The sequence below is a fragment of the Myodes glareolus genome, chromosome X, assembly GCF_982192425.1.
Source record: "Myodes glareolus chromosome X, mMyoGla1.1, whole genome shotgun sequence".
NCBI lineage: Eukaryota > Metazoa > Chordata > Mammalia > Rodentia > Cricetidae > Myodes > Myodes glareolus.
The window spans coordinates 8037219-8056429 of NC_142053.1; positions in this window are offsets into that span (position 1 = coordinate 8037219).

The window sequence follows — 19211 nt, forward strand, 5'->3', positions numbered from 1 at the left end:
TGTGGGCTAAGAAATCTGTAGGAAAACAAGCCTATTGTGACCTGAACAGCCAGGCTGTTGATTCTAGCAATTCTGTTCACTGTCTGGAGATCTTTAGTTTAGATAAAAGGCAGTTTTCCCCAGTGGTCAGTGCTTGGCAGTTGAAGCGAAGTGCAGAAGGATGTTGTTCTGTACTCGTGTGTCTTCTCTCTTCTTTGGAGTAAGTAGAGTTCTGCTTCTAGGAGCCAACCTGTCTCTTTTTGTTATGAAAAGTTTTTTTTAATAATTAAATATTTAAATGCCATATTCCCTAGATCTCTGAGCAGTTGAGGGCTGTTTACCTGGTATGGAGGAGTTATAACTACAGTATAGAATCTATCTGGAGAGTTGGGTCTGAGCTTGACTGTACTGACTTTCAATGTAACAGGTAAAGCTGGGTTGGATTAAGAGACTTAAAAGTCCATACCAATTTAAAACACGAGACTTATTGCTTTGTAATCTGGAATGAGATACAATGAATAAACAATTATAACATTTAACAGTAAATATAGGTGCATTTAAGTAACATGTATGCACACACACATGCACACAGTAAATAGGAATTGGGCAAAGTGGATGCTCTTGATGGGCCCTATGAAAGGCATGCCACTGTGCAAAACACACATGTAACAGAGTCAGCACTGGGGAACCAGGTAGGGAATAACTCAGTAAAGATGGCAGGACTTGGTTGCCTGACCTGGCTCTCAGTTAAGATGGTAGTGAAGTCACCTGACCTCAGTTAAGATGGTGGTAAGGTCACCTGACCTCAGTCAAAATGACGACTGTCACGTATTGTATAGAGAAGCCATGTTTTTGAGCCACAGGAGTTTTAAACATAATAACAAGATAGATCTAGAGGAATGATCCACCCTGTTTCTGAGCTGCCATGGCTTGAGCAAAGGCTGGAATTGAAAACAGCTGCCTTGTGAATCTGACTAATCTTGTTGGTTTTCATGGGCCCAGGGGTAGCCATGGCAGGGATAGACTAGAGGAAATGGGAGTGAGAGGAAAAGTACACTTTTAGACAGGGAAAGGGGCTGCTCAGTGAAGAGAGAAGTGGAGCCGCCAGGAAACTGGCAGAGCATTCACAGGTGAGTGGCTGATAGTTTGAGGGTTTATATTCTGTAGCTGAAAACATGAAAACCCAAGAAAACAATGAACAAACACCACAAGGCCTGTAGAAGAAGGTCTTCTTTCTATAGGTGGGTTGTTAACGAAGCCTGACTGGCTCTGGTTTGGGTGAATCAGAAACCAGAGGCTAGAGGTCACTCTGAGTGGTCTCTCATGGTGGGTATCACTTATGAGTGGTCAAAAGAAAAGAAAAAGAAAAGAAAAAGAAAAATCTTAGGGACCCTGGGCCCCAAAGTGAACTCACTGCTCAGCATGTACAGTTCTAGCATGGCAGGACCAACCTGGTTAGTCTGCTCACGTTTTTAGTTATGGGAAGCAACCAGAGAAGAATGTCAGTGAAGGGTTCAACTGTAGCCATGAAGGCTATGGTTGGCTGATTGGAAGGGGAAAACTCACTGTCGAAGCTGTTGGTATGTGTAAAGATCAGTATTCAGGCAGATAGAATACTGGACTGCTGTAAAAAACAAAACAAAACCTGGTTTCTAAGCCCTGGGTTCCACATGTCCTCAGCCAACCTGCCCGTAGGCAGGAGGGAACATGGAGAGAGCCGGGCTGAGTCATGGTGCCGATGTAATGGTAAAGATTAAATGGTGCCATTCCCTGAGAGCCTCATGAACCACAGGGGGCAGCGGGTCCCAGGCACAGAGCTACATAGCAGGTGAGAGTTCTCGGCACGTAAGCCAGTCCCATAAGGAGACGCAACAGGTGAGAGACAGAAAAGGATAGGCACACCACGCAGAGAAAGTGGGTATTTATTTAGTGGGTTATGGAGGAGAAAGGGAAAGAGGAAAGGGGAGAAGAGGGAAGATTGAACAAGACAGACCATTACAAGTATAGAATTTCCTTAGTGTGTTGTGAGAATTGAGAACCCAAATCACCAGAAGGTCAATTGTAGCATATCTACCTCCCATAATTCCTCTGTATTTTCAACTTTTCTCTGAGTATAGACTAGATACCCTTGTGAGTTAGCTTTGCTGTAGTAACAACCAGGCCCAAGTGACTTGCGGTAATTATTTTTTTCTCTTGTTAGATGCTGACAGAGATAGACTTGTTAAGGAATGTAAGTCAGTTGTGTGCATTTTCTTATTCTGGGGTACAGGCTTAAGGAACATCCGTGATTCAGGATAGGTAAATACATATGGAAGAGAGAGAAAAGATAACCAAACTATATAATACAATTAGGTTTAAAATATCATAAAATGTAACCTATGTCATGTAGTGGAAAATGATTTTAACTGTATAAAGGTATGTTACATTTGATTCTGCAGCTTTTGTTAACAGTGGGGCCCTGATGTCACTATAGCCCAGGTGATGACCAGCACATGCCACCCAGATCAGTATGGCCCTGGTGGCAACATGGTCTTTAGGCACCAACATGGTTTCAGGTGACTGACCAGGTGACTGACCAGACCCCGGGCATCTGCAGAGCCCTCAGTGGTAACAGGATACATACACATCACCTCAGACACTGGACACTGCAGCTCTAGGAGCTCAGACATGGTCCTAAGGCAGTGGCTGGGCCGGAGTCTCCATGGCCACTGATGGCAGTACTGGCCACCCAGATCAATATCACCCTGATAGCAGCATGATCCTCGGACACAGACGTGGTCTTAGGGCACTGACCAGAACTCTGTCACCTCACAGCCCATGGTGGTAACAGGAATCACAGACATTAACTCAGACCCAGGCTGCAGTAGGGCCATAGACCTGGGCATGAACCTCTGCAGCAACCCTGACACAGATGACAGCATGGCCTCATGTGACATCATAGGACACTTAGATAAGTATGACCCTGGAGGCAGGATGGCCTTTGGACACCCTGATGACCAGTTTGAAACCCAGACCCTGGTCATCTGTGTGGCCTTTGGTGCACTATGAACCATGAATATCCATACAGACCGTGGCTGTGGTAGGACCATGATCCCAGACAAGATCCTAGGCTGTTTGGGTCCTGATGTCACTATGGTTCCAGGTACTGTTACCTGGGGCCATGGGATGGTCTGGACCGTGGCTACTGCCCAGGGCCATGTCTCGATCCATGACCCTTCTCCAGCCAGCTACAGCCTTTGGACACCAACACAGTCAAGGGTTATGGCCTGCACCCTGGCATCTGTGTGATCTTTGGTGGAAACACGGGCCAGGGACATCAACATAGACTTTGGCAGCTGCCTGGGCCAAAATGTCACCATAATGCCATGTAACAGCACAGGCCACTTAGATTTGCATGGCCCCTATAGCAGTGGTGGCCCTTGGATACCAACATGGCCCCAGGTGACACCAAGACTACAGTACTTTACAGGGTCCTCAATGGCTACAGAACCCACAGGCATCATCATAGGTCCCTTCCATTGCGCCAGAGCCTCGATCAAGACCTGGCCTGGACCTCATCGTGGGTTCAAGTGGCTAGCTGGCCATTTATTTCAGCCTGTTCCTCACCATCCTTACTTCTTCAGATCTGTCTCTCTCCCTGGCCTATGAATCCTTCTGCCACTCTTTCTTATTATATCTTGTTTGTTCCTGTTTGGTCGTGTCTCTTGGAGACATGCTCTTTTCTAAAGGGAGATTAAGGGAAAGAGGGGAGGTAGGGAAGGGGAGTTGAGAGGTGTGGAGGTAAAAGAAAGTGTAGTCAGGATGTGTTGTATGAGAGAAGAATCTATTTTCAATAAAAATTAAAAAAAATTAAACAAACTCAAGAAAATTCTAAAAATAGACAAATAGTTGCATTCTTATTTATTGTCAGTTGGAGTAATTAAATGTCCATTGTAAAAATCCGAAGACACTGACTTCTATTAAAGACCAACATCGATAAGCATAGAGTAGTTTCCTAGTGGAGCAGTAGTTTATATAACCCAAGCTAAACTTTCTAGATAAGCAGATACTTTTCTTTCAAAGAAACAGTTTATTAAAATCATACCAATATAGTACTTTGATGCATTTATGCTAAAATGTTCTTATCTGATATTAAAATTTAATTAGCCACCCTATATTTTATCTGGTAAATTTTTTCCTTCTTTGCTGGTCTCACACGTTAGATGCCAGTACAAGTCTAACCAAAAATCATTGACAAGTAATTGGAACCAAGTGAGCATTTTGTTATCAGACGGGAAGATTATGGTAGGTAGAAAGTATGGAAATAGGCCTTAGATGGTTGGAGTGAGGGGAATTGGCAGGTAGGCATGGTCACAGTATTGCAGGGGTAAAAATATTTCTCCAGGCTCTAAAAACCAAACAGGATCCCAGTGTGAGAAAAATTGGAGTAGTACACAGGAAACAGGCATTAATTAGACAAAGCCCAATTAGTGCAATTGAAGTACATGATAAAATTTCAGCATACTAAAACCAGATTATAAGATCAAAGCAAGATAAGTGAAAAGATTTTAGAACTATTTCTTGACATTGGGTTCTGTATGCTTCGTGATCAGAAGAGAGTGTTAATTGCATGATTTCAGTGCCTTAGTGTTAAGAAGTGCCAGAGCTTCAGAGATGAATGAACTGTTGTGGTTTGGAGGCTTGGGCTGCAGAAAGACACAAGAATCACTTTTTAAGATGTAGTACCTTTTAAAAGTAGAGGTTATTTACTGAACCCGCTGTTGTTTAATTTCTGTAAACACATTCCTCTCTTAAGTAAATGAATGTGTTTAGATGTTACAGGATTCTGTCTCTCTGATGTTCTGTGTTAAATACAAATATAATCTCTAGTTATATTTATTATAGTTATATTTCAAGAGGCAGATAATAAGAACTCAGGAAGTAGGGAAAACTAGTAAGAAGATAAACTGGTTTAGAACTTCAATGTATTAATTATTTTCTACCTCACAGCAGAAGGCAACCTGTATCTAGCCCAGGCTGGCCTCAAATTCATGATCTTCCAGTCTAGCCCTCTTCAGTATACATCACTGGCCAGCACCATCACAGCAGCTGCTACACATATCTAGCATTTATGAACCCATAATCTTTCAACACAATGGAGTAACGTAGACAATATCAGGGAAAACAGAAACACCTAACGGAGGCTAGAGCAGTAGCTTCTTCAGTTAGTTTTGTATAAATAGGACCATAATGACAACCTCATGGGATTTAAATAGCAAAAGTTTATTTCTTTCTGGGTTGGAAGCTAGACATCCAAAATTAAGGTGTCCATAATATTGACTTCTGAAGTCTTTGCCCTTGGCTTACAATGTTCATCCATTCATTGTTTCTTCATATGATTTTATCTTATTAGTATTTATATTGCTGACACTTTGCTTATTAAAAGGACACATTTTAAGCCAGGTGTGGTGGCGGAAGCCCCTCCCAGTATATGGGAGGCAGAAACATTCAGATCTTTGTGAGTGTGTGGTCAGACTAGTCTACATAGTGAATTAAAGGTTAGCCAGAGCTAAATAGTGAAAGCCTACTTAAAAAAGTAAGTAAATAAATAAAATTACTACTTTGGTGTTTGATATTTTGGTATTACAGTTGCCTACTTTTAGCTTAATCATCTCTTGAAAGCTGCTAAGTAGGAATGAAGTTTAGGTAGTAGAATGTGTGCTGAGCATATATGAAGCTCTGGGTTTTGGCTTCAGTCCCACATGAAACTAGGCATGATGGCATGCATCCAACATCCTAACACTTGGAAAGTGGTGGCAGAAGGATCAGCAGTTCATGGTCATCCTTGGCCACATAATGAATTTAAATGCAATGTGGACTTGTCTCAAAACATCAATAAAACCCCATCTCCAAATAGTCTAACTCAGGTAAAGACTTGTATAAATGAATCCTTCTGGTAGAAACAGAATCGAGCACATAGAATCTGCTCCTCTGCTAACTACGATGCGATAGTGGAGGTGCTCGTCTCCACAGGACACTGGAGTAAGATGATGATGGTCTTGTCAACTTCTGGGCTGGAATTAGTCTCCATTTATTGTAGTCAAGAAGGCTATCTTTACCTGTAAGCCTAAAACTGCTTTTCTGAATTAATTAGGATTTTCTCTACTTTTTTCTATTTTATAAATTGTTCCAAGTGCTATCTTGGTGGCTGCTCACTGTGATCTGGCTGCTCACTGTGATAATCTTCTTACAAAGAAGATCCAATTCTAAACTACAGGAGTATAAGTAAAGTTGTAGAGAGCTAAATAATGGGTGACATTTTTAATCAGTGTGGATGTAAAAGTAAATTTGGGTAAAGTATATATAGAACACCTTTGTATTTAAATTTAAAAAATATTCTTTTTTTAAATATTTATTTATTATGTATACAATATTCTGTCTGTGTGTATGTCTGCAGGCCAGAAGAGGGCACCAGACCTCATTACAGATGGTTGTGAGCCACCATGTGGTTGCTGGGAATTGAACTCAAGACCTTTGGAAGAGCAGGCAATGCTCTTAACCTCTGAGCCATCTCTCCAGCCCCTAAAAAAATTCTTTAAATATTAAATATTATATTTATAAATATTTATTATAGGATATCTTTTTACTTATTTATTACAAATTCATATGTGTCTGTTAGACCCTAGCCTAACCCTTTTAAGATGCTAGTAACTCAAGAAGACAGATCCCACAGTCTGAAGAAATCGTCACATGTCTCCTCTATCTGTCTCCATTGGATAGGAGTTAAGGATATTTGGGATGTGGCCTAACAGCAGCTCCAAATTTACAGTTCTATTCAGTACCTGACTTCTCCATGCTCTTTGATATATATATGTTGTTCTAATTCTCCTCCCTCCCCCATATTATTCCTAACTTGGCCCTCCCAACTTCATGTCTCTTTTTTTTTCAAAAGCCCAATAAAACAAATTAGTGATGCCCATGTGTGCATGGATATCCACAAGAGTTGGAGTATAGAAACTATTAGTGGCCCTATGCTCAGAAAAAAAAATGGATTCCTTTCCCCCTAGCAAATATCCACTACTAATAGCTTCTCACTAAGGGGTAGGACCAGGATATCACCTATTATATGTATACCAGGATTTTACTCCGTTTATGCCAGAATTTTACTTTCTCTATGACAAGACTTTGCCTGGCTTATTTTGTATAGCTAACCACAGCTACTGTTATTTTGCATAGCCATGGTGTAAAAGTATCTTTGAAGTATTTATGTTTATATTCAGAGATCTGAACTTCTCTCAACCTTGGTTACAACAATTTCTTTTTGCAGTGGGGTCTCATCTGCAAAGAAGCATAACTGGCCAACGTGCTAAAATAAGAGGTTGAATGTGTAGCCCTAAATGAGACATCTTTATGAACTCCTTTACCACCAATGCTCAGAGAATATTTTTGAAGGGGATAAAAAAACAGTGTAAGGGATAGAGGATAGTGTGTCTTCCAGATAGGATGCACTTAGGACCTCACAACAGCTTTCATTGCCTAAACATCCTTTTATGGTAAAAACAAACCCAACATATCATGATTGAATAGATACTGCTCAACAAAATGAAAGCTGATTTTAACAAGCTTAGGATTAAAGACCATGAAATGTTGAAAATTTTTCTTTGAATCCTAACAAAATATAGAATCCAAAAAAATATGTATACCCAGTCTCACCATTTCTCTTGAATACCATTAATGGGAGTCCTATAAAGAGAAATTAGATAAGAGAAGAACATTTAAAGTGTCCATACCAAAAAAGAAGGAAACTGCATAGTCTGCTTGTAGTGACAAGAACTTATAGATGTAACATAATATCATGATCTTATATTGGTCACAAGATATAAAACCCAAAAGATATCACTAAACAACTGCTATTAATAGAGTTAATAAATTCAATACTGTTACAAATACAAAATTAATATATAAAATTTCATTGAGTGTATGCATATAACAAATTATGGAAAAGAAAAGCTTTTTAAATCCCACTTACATAATATCATCAAAGGCAATAAAATACTTAGAAATAAATGTAAACAAGGCAAGGGAAGATATACATTAGAACTCCCAAAACTGAGCTATAATACATCACCTGGAGAGTGTAGTGCTGGCACCCATATCTAGGCAGGAACCATTGATCTTAAGATTTACTCAACAAGAGGAAAACCATGCCTGGTACCAGAACCCTAGCTGATGACCCAGGATCTTGTGGGAGAACTTACAACCACCATGTTACTAAACCAGCATAATCCGTAACTACATTCTAAATATTTGTCCTTATACCCACAGATAAGTACAGTCCTCAGCCCTCATCAGGGAAATTTCTCTTGGCAACAAATGGAGGCCATCACAGAAAACAAGAAGCAATCAAAGTGGAGAGTTGTGAAGCCCAGTCCCAACTGAGTCATCTATAACACAACTGCTGCTCCTAAAGCTCAGGGGTCATAGTGGAAGAAAGGGACTGCGGGATTGCAAGAACCAGATCAGGGAGTCTGTTGTGAGATTGTGTCCTTGAGGAATTTCAGAAGCTACATCCATAAAGTCTCATCAACATGACTGCCTAAACATGAGCTGAACAAGGATGACGATAAATATGCCAATGTGTATAGAGGGAAAGCCCATAAGTTTCAACCCTATACAAAGATCTACAGACAATTGAGGAAAACTGGGAGAGGGAGAAATAGTCTTCCCCAAAGAAAAGCTCATAAGTCAGTTGTCTAATACCAAATAGTCAGCCCTGAAAACATACATGCAATTAGCAATACACAGAGTAAACAAGTTATAATGTGTATTTGAGAATATATGTATGTGATAACAATATAAAACGAGGTCATGAATTTGTTAGAGAGCAAGGGACAACATATGAAAGGGATTGAAAGGAAGAAAGGGGCAAGGGAAATGATGTAATCATAATATCTAAAATAAATAATAAAAATGATGAAAGAAGTTAAAGTCGCAAATAACTATAAAAAGATCACATGATACTGCAACAGGACAATTAATGTTATTAAAATGCCTATGATATGTGGATTAATCTAGAGATTCAATGAACTCTTTTTTAAAAGTTTGGCCTCTCCTGCTTTATTTCTTTGCTTTTGTAGTGTATATAAAATAATATATAAATTATCACATTTTTCTATTAAGAGAAAAATGTTGTTTGCCTTCCTAGCAATCCTATCATTTGATATTGAAATGGGGTCATTTTGAAGACCAGTCACAATTCCAGGGGAGGAAAATAAAACATCTTTTATACTGTTTTGTTGCCTTCTTTACTCTCTTGTAGTTTGATTATTCTGCGTTATAGATTTCCACACATCTGTGCATTGGAAAGAAAATATAGTGTAGTAACTATTTTTACATGTGTTCTAACCAGAAATAAAATGTTCTTAGTTTCTTTACTACTTACAATTTGGGCTATTAAGAGCCTAGGAGGAATACAAGAACAATTGTCACTCTCAGTCTCCAAGCATATAGCAAGTCTGAGATGGTTAATGATCCATTTGGCCTTTAGGAAATTCAGAGAAGCTAAAAAAGTTGAAAGCTGTTTCTGTCTTAAGCTACTCAGAAGGAAAATCAGATAAAAGTGTTTGATTATTGCTGCTATTGCAAAGGAATATAAGAAGATCTATACAGATAGGATTAGTATTAAGGGATAGAAACTTGTTCTTGTAGATCAATTTGACTCTCGCAACATGTCTGGCCTCTACACTTTCCCTTGTTGCCATGATATGGTGGAGATCTCTTGAATCTTCTCAGGTACCATGATGAGCAATCTAGTTTTCCCAAATAAAATTAATTATATATTTCTTGACTAAGCCCACTTCTGCATGTTGAAATGGCTGTAATACACAGACACGCACATACACTTTTTAAAATTTATTTATTTATTAAAAATCCATCTTTTCTCATTTTACATACCAATCCCAGTTTCCACTCCCTCCCCTACTCCTAATCCCTCCACCTTTTCAGAAGGAAATTTCAGAGGGAAAATTCCTGAAAAATGTATTCTATTGACTGTTGTAAATGAAGTTCTACAGTGACTTGAGTCTCAACTCCTTTGAATAACTGTGGAGGAACAGTCAGCCTCTTAGTCAATTATGTTCTTGAACAAACTCAAGCACTGATACAACTCCATATCAATATTGCCTAAATAGGTACATAGGAAATATTCATTAATCTCCAAATGTATAGAAATAGGCTGAACTAATGAATTAGAAAATCTCCTACTTAGGTAGATTTTTCTGCATTCACTCTTGATCATTTGTCTTTTCTCCTGTATTACATATCTTTTCTCTTACCTTTTAGTGTTTTATTTTGTTGTCATATAAGAACTCACTGTACACCATATGTGTGGCTAAATGAATGAGTCCCTGACATACAAAGTCAAATCATAGCTTTACCACTTTCATTTATATGTGACGTATACATAGTTAAAATAATCTTTGGTGCTGAAGAATTTATACTATTTCTTCCATTGTGAATTTTCATCTTTTATAAAGGAAGAAACATGCTTTTTTGGACTTATCTTGGTAACAGGCTCAGCAGTATCACACTTTTTAAATAATTAAAAATTCCAAACCACAGCTTTTCCATTCATTCACTGGCATTGGTGCAAGCTCTATTACCTCCTTGGCAGGGTTTCTAACATATTAAAAATAAGAACATAATACTTCTATGAAAGGGTCTCCCAACATTAACATAAAATGTATAAGCACTGACAGAAAAAAATGATAAATTTTTTCATAGAGTTAGCAGTTCAGAGGTGACTCATACAAAATGAGTTTACACTATTCAGTAATACAAAGAATCTATAAAGAAACATAAGATATTATACTAATTTTTATATTTATCTCTACATTTAAACATTATTTAAGAAAAGAATGGAAACATCTTTCACACAATCATTTGTACTAATTTGGTTTATCATTCATTACTATATTAATACAGTGCAAAAACTAATAAAATTGTTTAATGGCTTAAAGACAATTAAACATTTGTCTTCTGGTTTCAGAATGTACCAGACTTTTTTAAAATAGAAAATTCCATTCCTCTTCTTAGCATAAATGAAATGAAATGTATGATCAAAGATATATTTTGAATCAGCCTGAATTGTTTGAATGTTAACAGATATGAAAATGACTGTTTTTAACAGATTGACAATTTATTACATGAAATGTGTGATCAGTTATATCTTTTGAATCTACTAGGATTGTTTGGATGTTAACAGGTATGAAAACCACTGCTCTTAACAGGTTGAAAATTTATTACAGTCTGGAAAGAAGCAGTTTAAATATTGTTGGTGTGCATTCCTCAGATCCTCCCAGAAACTAAGATAGTTCTGTATTGTACCCAAATTCTCAGCAGCAAAAAAAATAAGGAAGAAGGCTTTCATCTTCATTTTTCCTGGAAGAACCATATTATGTTAGACTTTCATCTTCTACTTACATTGTATTACCCTGAATTTACTCATATTTGTATTCCAAGCTACAATGGGGTCTTAGAAATGTAGTTTTGTTAGCAATGTGGCAATATGTCCAGCTTAAAAAACTGCCTTATAGTAAGGATCAAGAGGGAAATGAATGCTGAGAAGGTCAATAGTATCTCTTGTTAACTGTTGAAGAATTCTTGACTGTCTACAGTTTTCTTTGAAAATACTTATGTTAATATTCTATTCAGCACCAAACATGGATCTGAGGAGATGAGATGAGACATTTTCCTATTTCATAGACTTGTATTTCATAGACTTTCATATACTTTGTAGGAATACAAATTTTCCAGTAAATATTTGTAATCATGAACAGTAATTTTGCGATCAGCATATAATTAAATTTTGGATAATTGATCAGTTCTTATCATTTTGCTTATTTATCTCTTAAGATCAAATACATCTATTTATATATTTTAACCAACATAACTACACATGACTTCTAAATAATCAAGAATTTGATGAAGATTGAATTTGTCATAGATAAGACTGACTTTTAAATTCTAGCTTCCAATTTAGTTTTTTGGCAAATAAATATTAGGTAAAGAATCAAAAAGGTAAATATTACATAATGGCAATAGTTCATCTAAAAGTATATTAGTAGCAAGAGTGAGTTGAAATGTAAGCCAATAGTAGCCAATTTTATACATAATTTCTGTAATAAGGAGAAGTTATTTCTGCATTAAACAGAAAGTATTTTTATGATTTATTTATTTAAAAAATACCTTTTCTTTTTTTACATATCAGTCCCAGTTCCTACTCCCTCCTCTCACTCCCTCCAACTTCCTCACCCATCCACTCCTCAGAGAGGGTAAGGCTTCTCATTGCAAATCAACAAAGTCTAACACTTTGCTTTGAGGCAAGACCAAGGCCCTCCCCACTGTATCTAACCTGAGCAAGGTATCCCTCCAAAGAGAATGGGTTCCAAAAAGCTAATACAGTAGAGATAAATCCTGGTCTCACTGCCAGTGGTCACACTGTCTGCTCCAATCACTTAACTGTCACCTACATTCATAGGGTCTATACTGGCTTCTTCACTGTCAGGTCAGAGTTGGTGGGATCCCATGAGCTCAGGTAAGCTGTTTCAGTAGGTATTCCCATCATGGTCTTGACCCCTATGCTCATATTCTCACTCCTCTCACTCTTTGAGCAGACTTTGGGATCTCAGGCCAGTGCTCCTCTGTGGGTCTCTGCATCTGCTTCTATCAGTTACTGGATGAAGGTTCTATGATGGCATTTTAAAAAGTCATTAATCTGACTTCAGGGCAAGGCCAGTTCAGGTGCCCTCTCCCTCTCAACTATTGCTTAAGGTCTTAGTTTGGGTCATACTTGTGAATTCCTGGGAATTTTTCTAGTGCCAGATTTTTTGCTAGCCCCATAATGTCTCCCTCAATCAAGATACCTTTTTCCTTGCTCTGTCTCTGTCCTTCCTCCAGATCTACCATACTATCTCTTCAAGTTCTCCTTTTTCCTGCCCTTCTCTCCTCTTCCTCCCCTTCCACTCTTCTTTCTCCCTCCACCTCCGTATTCCCAATTTTCTCAGGAGATCTTGTCTATTTCCCTTTCCCAGGAGAATCTACATATGTTCCTCCTAGGGTTCTTCTGGTTACTTAGCTTCTCTGGGGTTGTGGACTATAGGCTCATTATCCTTTGCTTTTTAGCCAATATCCATTTCGGAGTGAGGACATATCATGTTAATCTTTCCAGGTCTGGGTAACTTCACTCAAGAATTTTTTTGTCTAGTTCTATCAATTTTTATGCAAATTTCAAGATGTCCCTTTTTTTAAACAACTAATTGGTACTCCATTATGTAAATGTGTCACATTTTTTTTCAAAGTTTATTAAAATATAAAAGTTTCCATTTTCACCCCTCCTCCCAACACCCTCCCACTCCCCCCACTCCCTCTCCTCTTCCCTCTCCATCCCTAAGAGCAGTCAGGGTTTCCTGCCCTGTGGGTAGTTCAAGTTCCTCCCCACTCCCTCCAGGACCAGGAAGGTGAGTATCTAATCAGACTGGATCCCCAAAGATCCAGAATATGCAGAGGAAACAAGTCCCAGAGTCATTGTCAATGGCTTTTTAGAAAGACTTCTGGCCAGCCACATTCAGAGAATCCAGCCTCCTCCAGAGAATCTGGTTGGATCAAGCTCTCCTTCAGTCCCAGTCAACAGGCCTTGGTGAACTCTCATTAGATCAGTCGCCTTGTATCAGTGGGTGATCGCTCCCCTTGCCGTTCTGATTTGCTTTTTCATGTTCTTCCTCCTTCTGTTTCTCCTTTGGACCTTGGGGGGCTCAGTCCGGTGCTCCAATGTGGGTCTCCGTCTGCATCGCCATCCATCGCCAGATGAAGGTTCCCTCTGATCTTGCCCTCCCTGCTCACGTTCTTCTTCCTGCTGTTTCTCGGTTGGACCTAGGGAGTTAAGTCCAGTGTTCCAACGTGGGACCCCATCTCTATCTCCATCTATTGCCAGATGAAGGATCTATGGTGATAAGCAAAATATTCATCAGTATGGTTATGGGCCAAGGCCAGTTCAGGCACCCTCTCCTCTGTCCAGAGAACAATCTGGGGATCTCTCCTTGGACCTGGGATCCCATTTACAATAAAGTCTCTAGTAAACCCTAAACTGACTTCTATAGTTGAGATATATTCTTCCCTGAACCCATATCTATCCTTCCTCCCTCCCCCCTCCCAGTCCCCCAAGCATTTCCCATTCCTCCCCTGCTCCCTTCTCTCTAACCTCCTACCCTTCCAACTACCCTCCCAACCCCCCATGCACCCTTGGTTACCTGGAACTCTTGTCTATTTCCAATCTTCAGGAGGAAAACTACCTGAATTTTCTTCAGGTTCACCTTCTTATTTAGCTTCTCTAGGATCACAAATAATAGGCTCAAAGACCTTTAATTATGGCTAGAATCCACTTATGAGTGAATACATACCTTATTCCTCTTTTTGGGTCTGGCTTACCTGACTCAGTAAAGCGTTTTCTTTTTCTTTTTTTTTATTTTTCTTTTTATTTATTTATTTTTTTTATTTAATTTTTACTGGGAACCCCTCAAGAATCAAGTCTCTTGCAAACCCTAGAATGGCTCTCTTAGTTGCGATATTAACTTCCCTGCTCCCATAACCATCCTTCCTCCCTCCCCCCTCCCATTCCCCCAAGCCATCCCCAGTTCTCGCCCTCTCCCCTCACCCTAACCATCTTCCCTTACTTCCAACCCCCCACCCCCCATGCACCCAACTTTGCTTGGCAATCTTGCCTAGTTCTATTATCCAGGAGGATAACTATATAAATTTTCTTCAGGTTCACCTTCTAATCTATCTTCTCTAGGATCACTAATTATAGACCCAAAGACCTTTAACTATGGCTAGAATCCACCTATGAGTGAGTATATACCATATTCCTCTTTTTGGGTCTGGGTTACCTCACTCAGTAAAGCGTTTTCAATTTTCATCCATTTGCATGCAAAATTCAAGATGTCATTGTTCTTTACCGCTGAGTAAAACTCTAATGTATATATGTTCCACACCTTCTTTAACCATTCTTCTATTGAGGGGCACCTAGGTTGTTTCCAGGTTCTGGCTATTATAAATAGTGCTGCTATGAACATAGTTGAACAAATACTTTTGTAGTATGATAGGGCATCTCTTGGGTATATTCCCAAGAGTGGAATTGCTGGGTCCTGAGGTAGGTTGACTCCCAGTTTTCTGAGAAACCGCCACACTGATTTCCACAGTGGCTGCACAAGTTTGCATTCCCACCAACAATGAATGAGTGTTCCCCTCATTCCGCATCCTCTCCAGCATAGGCTATCATTGGTGTTTTTGACTTTAGTTATTCTGACAGGTATAAGATGGTATCTCAAAGTGGTTTTGATTTGCATTTCCCTGATCGCTAAGGAGGTTGAGCATGACCTTAAGTGTCTTCTGGCCATTCGAAGTTCATCTGTTGTGAATTCTCTGTTCAGATCAGTACCCCATTTTTTAATTGGTTTAATTAGAGTTTTAATGTCTAGTTTCTTGAGTTCTTTGTATATTCTGGAGATCAGACCTTTGTCTGATGAGGGGTTGGTGAAGATCTTCTCCCAGTCAGAAGGCAGCCTTTTTGTCTTACTGACAGTGTCCTTTGCTTTACAGAAGCTTCTCAGTTTCAGTAGATCCCATTTATTCATTGTTTCTCTTATTGTCTGTGCTACTGGGGTCCTACTTAGGAAGTTGCCTCCTGTGCCTGTATCTTGTAGACTACTTCCCACTTTCTCTTCTATCAGGTTCAAAGTGGACAGATTGATGTTGATGTCTTTAATCCATTTGGACTTGAGTTTTGTGCATCGTGATAGATATGGATCTATTTTCATTCTTCTACAGGTTGGCAATTCTACCAAAAGCAATCTATAGATTCAATGCAATCCCCATCAAAATCCCATCAAACTTCTTCACAGACCTTGAGAGAACAATAATCAAGTTTATATGGAAAAGCAAAAAACCCAGGATAGCCAAAACAATCTTATACAATAAAGGAACTTCTGGAGGTATTACCATCCCTGACGTCAAACTATATTATAGAGCTACAGTATTGAAAACAGCTTGGTATTGGCATAAGAACAGAGAAGTCGACCTATGGAATCAAATAGAAGACCCAAATATTAACCCACAAACTTATGAACACCTAATTTTCGACAAGGGAGCTAAAGATATACAATGGAAGAAGGAAAGCATCTTTAACAAATGGTGCTGGCATAACTGGATGTCAACCTGTAAAAAAATGAAAGTAGATCCATATCTATCACCATGCACAAAAATCAAGTCCAAATGGATTAAAGACATCAACATTAATCCGTCCACTTTGAACCTGATAGAAGAGAAAGTGGGAAGTAGTCTACAAGATATAGGCACAGGAGGCCTCTTCCTAAGTAGGACCCCAGCAGCACAGACAATAAGAGAAACAATGAATAAATGGGATCTACTGAAACTGAGAAGCTTCTGTAAAGGAAAGGACACTGTCAGTAGGACAAAAAGGCTGCCTTCTGACTGGGAGAAGATCTTCACCAACCCCTCATCAGACAAAGGTCTGATCTCCAAAATATACAAAGAACTCAAGAAACTAGGCACGAAAACTCTAATTAACCCAATTAAAAAATGGGGTACTGAACTTAACAGAGAATTCACAACAGATGAACTTCGAATGGCCAGAAGACACTTAAGGTCATGCTCAACCTCCTTAGCGATCAGGGAAATGCAAATCAAAACAACTTTGAGATACCATCTTACACCTGTCAGAATACCTAAAGTCAAAAACACCAACGATAGCCTATGCTGGAGAGGATGTGGGGTGAGGGGAACACTCATCCATTGTTGGTGGGAATGCAAACTCGTGCAGCCACTGTGGAAATCAGTGTGGCGGTTTCTCAGGAAACTGGGAGTCAACCTCTCTCAGGACCCAGCAATTCCACTCTTGGGAATATACCCTAAAGATTCCCTAACATACTACAAAAGCATTTGTTCTACTATGTTCATAGCAGCACTATTTGTAATAGCCACAACCTGGAAACAACCTAGGTGCCCCTCAATAGAAGAATGGTTAAAAAAGGTGTGGAACATATACACATTAGAGTTTTACTCAGCGGTAAAGAACAATGACATCTTGAATTTTGCATGCAAATGGATGGAAATAGAAAACACTTTACTGAGTGAGGTAAGCCAGACCCAAAAAGAGGAACACGGTATGTATTCACTCATAAGTGGATTCTAACCGTAAATAAAGGTCTTTGAGCCTATTATTCGTGATCCTAGAGAAGCTAAATAAGAAGATGAACCTGATGAAGATTATTTAGCTATCCACCAGGAGGTAGGAAATAGACAAGAGTCCCAGGTAACCTTGGGTGCATGGGGGGGGTGGTAGGGTTGATGGAAGGGGAGAGGGTTAGAGAGAAGGGAGTAGGGGAGGAATGGGAAAAGCTCAGTGGCCTGGGATGGGGGGGAGGGAGGAAGGATGAATATGGGATCAGGGAAGAATATATTTCAACTAAGGGAGTCATTTTAGGGTTTACAGAAGACTTGATTATATATGGGATCCCAGGTCCAAGGAGAGATCCCCCAGATTGTTCTCTGGACAGAGGAGAGGGTACCTGAATCGGCCGTGGCCCATAACCATACTGATGTATATTTTGCTTATCACCATAGATCCTTCATCTGGCGAAGGACGGCGATACAGTCGGAGACCCACATTGGAGCACCGGACTGAGCCCCCCGAGGTTCAAATGAGGAGCAGAAGGAGGAAGAACATGAAAAACGAAATCAGTACTGTGAGGGATGCTATCACCCACTGATACAAGGGAAGGGATCTAATGAGAGTTTACCAAGGCCAGTTGGACTGAGACTGAACGAGGACGTGATCTAACCAGATTCTCGAAATTTGGCCGGATTCTCTGAATGTGGCTGGCCCGAAGTCTTTCTGAAAAGCCATTGACTATGATACTGCGACCTGTTTCCTCTGCATATACTGGATTTTGGGAATCCAGTCTGTTTGGATACTCACCTTCCTGGACCTGGAGGGGGGGGGAGGAACTTGAACTTCCCACAGGGCAGGAAACCCTGACTGCCCTAAGGGACGAAGAGGGAGGAGGAGAGGGAGTGGGGGGCGTGGGAGGGTGTTGGGAAGAGGGGCGGAAATGGAAACTTTTATAATTAAATAAAATTTACTTTAAAAGAAATATAGTTATGAAGTAGTAACAAAAATAATTTTATGATTTGGGTCACCAAGACATGAGGAACTATATTAAAGGGTCACAGCCTTAGGAAGGTTGAAGGTTGAGAAGCACTGATGTAAATTTTTGTAATAAATCTATAAGTTTCTATTAGAAACTTTATAAGTTCTATAAGTTTTGATACTCTAGATAAATCTGACTAATAAAATGGTCTCCAATGAATTCCCTCCTCTCTTTCCCTTTCTTTTCTCAAAGCCTTGTAAAATGTTTGTTTTATTACATGAGTTCATAGTAATAAAACAATTTGGATCTAGCCCCCAGATAATTACTTTGATTTAGGAGGAACTTGCCAGAACAGAGATTCTGTTTACACCTTCACAAGATGAATGATTTACAGGAACTAATGATGTAGGAGAGTCTTTTTATCTGGTTAATAAAGAAACTGCCTTGGCTTTTGAAAGGACAGCAGCTTAGATAGGTGGAGTAGACAGAACAGGATGCTGGGAGAAAGAAGCAGAGTCATGAAGATGCCATGATTCTCTGACCCGAGACAGATATAGGTTAGGATCTTTCCCGGTTATCCACCACCTCGTGGTGCTACACACATTAATAGAAATGGGTTAATAAAGATGTGAGAGTTAGCCAGTAAGAGCCTAGAGCTAATGGACCAGGCAGTGTTTAAATGAATACAGTTTCTGTGTAATTATTTTGAGTGTAAAGCTAGCCGGGAGCCAGGTGGCGGGATTTAGTCTGCCACTCCCTTTTGCAACAAACTAACTTCCTTCTGCTCTCCAAGATTATGGTCCATAAGCACAGAATACTTTTAAATATATTTTGCTTATTTATAGTTTCAGTAGTATATCATAATTCACAGAACTCCCTTTCTTCTTAGTACTTAGTATGCCAAATTCTGGTTGGAAATGAACTATTATGTGGGACCCTGTCCTCCCTGATCCTTGAGACCAAAATACTGGATGCAAATAATGTTTACGCTAACCAGCTAAGCTTCCTGCTAGTTCCGTCCTTGGTTCT